The sequence below is a fragment of the Cibotium barometz genome, chromosome 5 (genome assembly GCF_041138505.1).
Source record: "Cibotium barometz isolate CiBa-2024 chromosome 5, ASM4113850v1, whole genome shotgun sequence".
NCBI lineage: Eukaryota > Viridiplantae > Streptophyta > Polypodiopsida > Cyatheales > Cibotiaceae > Cibotium > Cibotium barometz.
The window spans coordinates 37305852-37310834 of NC_141050.1; positions in this window are offsets into that span (position 1 = coordinate 37305852).

Below are 4983 nucleotides of genomic sequence, written 5' to 3' on the forward strand. Positions count from 1 at the left end.
GACACTGGCTTGGGATTTTTTACCAGTGTGTCTAAGGGTTCATTCATTCCCCGATTGAACCTGGCCATGAGTTGCTCTTCATCTAGAGATGGTGAATACTTGAGTAGAAGAGCAAAGGCCTGGTGATATTCCTCGATGGTTTTGCTCCCCTGCTTTAGCTATAAGAATTCATTCATTTTGATTTCCAAAAATCCAGGGGGACAAAATCTCTTTCTCAAATAGGTTTTAAGGTTGTTCGAGGACTGAGTATTTCGGTCCAGACGATTGGCGTCACAGTGGTTCCTCCATGCCACCCTGGGTGTTTTCAATATTCTTAGCTTAGCAAGAGCCATTTTGCTCTGCTCATTGTAGCCTGTGACGTCAAAATATTCTTCCATGGCTTCCACCCATTTCTCCACAGCCTCGCCCAGGTTCTCCCCTTCTCTTTTGAAGGGTCTCGAGCTGAGTCCTATGAAGAGACTTGCGAACATCAGGGTCAAGCTCATCATCTTCACAGAAAGGGTTTGGCTGACGGCCACGGTTTCCTGGTCTCATGATTTTGCCAAAAATTATATATTATTAAATTTTTATTTTGATATCATCCACGAGATCCTAAGACTTAAGAGCTATTATCTTCTCTTTATTTAGGAATAAAGCAACTAAGGAGTCTGTAGACTTGGCATGAAAGTCTGAAATTTCGAGGTGTTGAATGATATAGAATAACACCATGTACCATTTTCAGCTTTAACAAAATCATTGCCAATGAGAGGTTCTGCCTCAGCATTGCATGTCGGTCACAAGAGGCGTGGACATACTGCCCTACAAACCACTTATGCTGTCGTCTCTCTCGTTGGGTCAAGAAAATATAAATCCTCGAAATGGCATACGAGTCTTTCTTGGCTTGTTCGAGTTGAAGCGGAAGAGATGAGATGCTGAAAGGTGAACGCAGTCATGTCTGGAATACCTGATAAAGTATGAAACTTCCATCTGTAAAAACAATTTCTTTGATTAAAAATTCTTCATTAAAGAAGCTTACAGAATGAAAGTACATTATGAAAATTACTTTTTTTGAGTTTATTATTATCAATTTCTGATAAAAATTTGTTTATCCTTTATTAGCTTTGGACAACGCTCTGATACCAGCTGTGAGGTCCCTGCCTGCCCGCTCCGAGGCTCCTGCCACGCGGCAGCCTCCCGCGTGGGGTGGGGGTCTTGCACACTCGGGGCCTCGCCCGCGGGTGTCCGGGGGAAGATGCTAGAGCCCAGGGGGCGGTCCCTCCAAGACCGGGCCCGAAAGACTCCCCTCGCCCGGAAGGCACGGGCGATTTCGCCAATTGGGAAAAATCTTCTAACTAGGAGATTACTCTAACAAATCAAGTCTTGACTAAATTAAATTTATCTATACAAAAAGATATCTATACAAGTCAAGTCTTGACTAAATTAAATTTATCTATACAAAAAAATAAATTTAACTAAAATCTTTCATAAAAGATACATTATTTTAGCATTCCAATTTTTTCTCTCTCAATCATTGGAATACATGGATTTCCAATGTCATGGGGATTACTCTTTTATCATAAAAATAAATTACTAGAAATTCCTCTTTTTTTTAATTTACTAATTATGCATAAACATAAAAATTAATTTCTCCATGATTACAATGAGAATCATTCAATTAATCTAGGATGATTATTCCTATGTGTTTATTTTATAGAAATTTTGCCATAGCTCTGCTGCTATTACTTATAATTCTCAATTTAATTGAAAGAATGAAGTTTAATATTATTGATATGATTAGAATGACCACTAATTGGATCATTATCCAATTTCTCTATGAAATATCATAAAAGCATTAAAAAGCCATTATTTTGGCCTCCAATTAGACAAGCATAGAGATTACTTTGGATTAGAGAAATGCTTCATGAGAAGCTTCATTTGGATTGAGAATAGGTCATAAGAATGACCTTTCTTTGGGAGGAGAGAGAGAAATGCTTAAAAACCATTCAAATTAAGCATAAATAGAAATTTATGTGTTTCTTTATTACAATTCATTAAAGAACTTCAATAGTAATCAAAAGCCATTCAAATTAAAGCTTTTCAAGCTTGAGAGGGGTTGAGAAGAGAAGCATTTGGAGTTTTAATAAGAAAAAGACAATAATCCACACTTTACCTTCTAATTTACTTGATTCTTTGATCACAGTAGAGGCCCCCAACCAATCAATTGGTTTGGTATGTTGTAGGAGTCACCACGGAAGATTGAAGAGAGAGAGAAGCTCCAATCTCTTCAATTTTGTAGAGGTTTTTAGAGGATAATAGAAATTAAGCTTAGTTTAGAGTAATACCGGCATAGTTTAGTTCACAGATAATAATACAAAGGAATGAGGGTCTATTTATAGGAGAGGGAGGCCACTAACTGAGTCCAACTGAGTTCTAGAATTTTTCAGCGTTTGGACAAGATTTGGACCAGTTTGGCTCCCTTTTTTGATTTGGTTTGATTTAGGAGAGAGGAGAGATAAAAATATCCTATTATTTTTTAGTTTTAAACTCATCCAAGCATGTGAAGTAGGTGCCTCCTTGAAGGTCTCCCTTTTCCTTACACATGTGTCAAAAATGAATGATTACTCCAAAATATCTCATTTTTTTATTAATACTTCATAATTTTTAACTAATAAACCTAGTACTTGGTCAACTCTTCATCTTATGTGGGCATTTACTCATTTTTGGGTGTTTTCTTTTATTCTTTGGATTTATCTTGTCCCAACACTTGGATTAATCTTATTGGTCCATAGGAACCTTAATTGGACCATAATAAAAAATAAAAATAAAAATCTGGACCCTTAGGCTAAGGTCTTCTGAATCAGTTTTAATTGATTCCAATTGCACCTTGGAAAATCTATTTTGATTTTCTATTTCATGGAAACATTTATTTATCCAAAAATATCCCAATTTGGATTTACCACACTCTAGAAATTTTTATCTCACTAGGCAAAACAAGGAAAAATGATATTTTCTTGTATTCAAAAACATAGAATGATTACAAGGGATTGAAGTAGAGGCTTATTTGATATTCAGGCTGAGGAGGAATCTTACAAACCTCATGGGCCATGTGATAGAATTCATGGAAAGACAAAGGGAGAGCAGACAGGCTAGCTTGGGCAAGCACTCCCGAGCCAGCCATGCCCAGCTAGAGACAAAGGGAGAGTAGAGAGGTTAGCTTGTGCAAGCACTCCTCTCTACCCAAGCTAGTCGTGCCCAGCTGGAGACATAGAAAAACACTCTCTTATTGCAGTTGACTATCTGCAACAAGTACAAATTCTAGAGCCCAATTCCAAGATCTATTACTGAGAGAGAGAGAGAGAGAGAGAGAGAGAGAGAGAGAGAGAGAGAGAGAGATTATGCACACAAAGGTTAAAGGGGCCAAGACAGCCAGGCACAGACCCAAGAAGAGATCACAAGGGCTACTACCACACCGCATGAGGCAAAAACCCTAGAGTATGCAAGGCTCAATCTCATGGATGAGTTCCATATAAAACTTTTAGGACAATGCAGAGATTTCAAGAGAGCTATTGAAGCCAAAGAAAAGAAGGTTGGCATCGTGATGATGTAGCCACCACCAACATAGTGCAACTTGTCATCCTCTTCTCAAGTTATAGCATTGAATCCTCCAGTTCAACCTCCTTTAGCACAACATATACATGAGGATATCCCCGCCTCAGCTTTCCACACCATCCTATCCCCCAAAGCACCATAGGCCTCCTACCCCACCATATACATGAGGATATCCCCGCCTCAGCTTTCCACACCATCCTATCCAAAGCACCATAGGCCTCCTACCCCACCATCGCCATGCTTTTTCCCAAAACATAATTTCACTAACTGAAACCTCCACCATTTTCTTCCTCCCCATCATGTCCTTAGCCTCAACCTCTAAGCATGATGTCATACCCTCACATACTCCAATTGCCTAGAGGAAGGAAAATTCCTTGAGCTCTTTATCCCTAATGACCTCTGCCCATACCATGCACAATGACAACCATCATCACCAAACCCATCCAATGGTGGATGCTCACTAAAACTATTGACGCATGGTGGATGACTCCTATCAACATTTTGAAAAGATGCAGGGGGGAAGAGAGCTTGAGCTCTTGCAAGCACACACACACACTCACAAAACCCTAATAGAGAACACACAAGGTGAGAGGCTGAAAATCTTCTTCTTCTCTACTCAACACTCAACACACCATATACAAGAATAAGAGTACACACAATATGAAAGGTACTCAACCAAATACATACACGGGTTCTCTATAGTGTGAACCCGACTAAATGAGCTGGCGCTATAACTATGCCAGTCTCTAGAGTGGCTCACACAGCCTGTCATCCCACTGGCCGCATATCACCCAAGATCTCACCAACCATGCCAGTGGTGTAAGTGCAGGGCCTATCCCCCAGGCGGATCATCAGTGTCCACCGCCTCACTAGAGCTCGATATCTCAACACTCCCCCTCGAGCTCAACTCCATCTCATGTACACCAAGCGAAGCCCTGAATTTGCGGAGCTTCTCTGTACCCAATGCTTTGGTGAAGATGTCAGCTACCTGATCCTCTGTGCTGACATAAACAAGGTCAAGGTCTCCTGCCAAGACCTTCTCTCTGACGAAGTGGTAGTGGACCTCTATGTGCTTTGTACGAGCATGAAAGACTGGGTTCCTGGCCAACTGTATACTACTAATGTTGTCACAGAAAATGACAACTTGTCTATCCACTGATAGACCCAAATCTGCAAGTAGCTTTCTCAACCAAGCTACCTCACATGCTGCCATAGTAGCTCCTCTGTACTCGGCCTCTGTACTCGATAGAGCAACCGTAGGCTGCTTCTTGCTGCTCCAAGTCACAGCAGCACTCCCCAAAGAAAACATGAATCCACTGGTAGATCTTCTATCTGAGATACTACCAGCCCAATCAGCATCTGTGTACCCATGTACACATATCTTTGTCCCAGTCT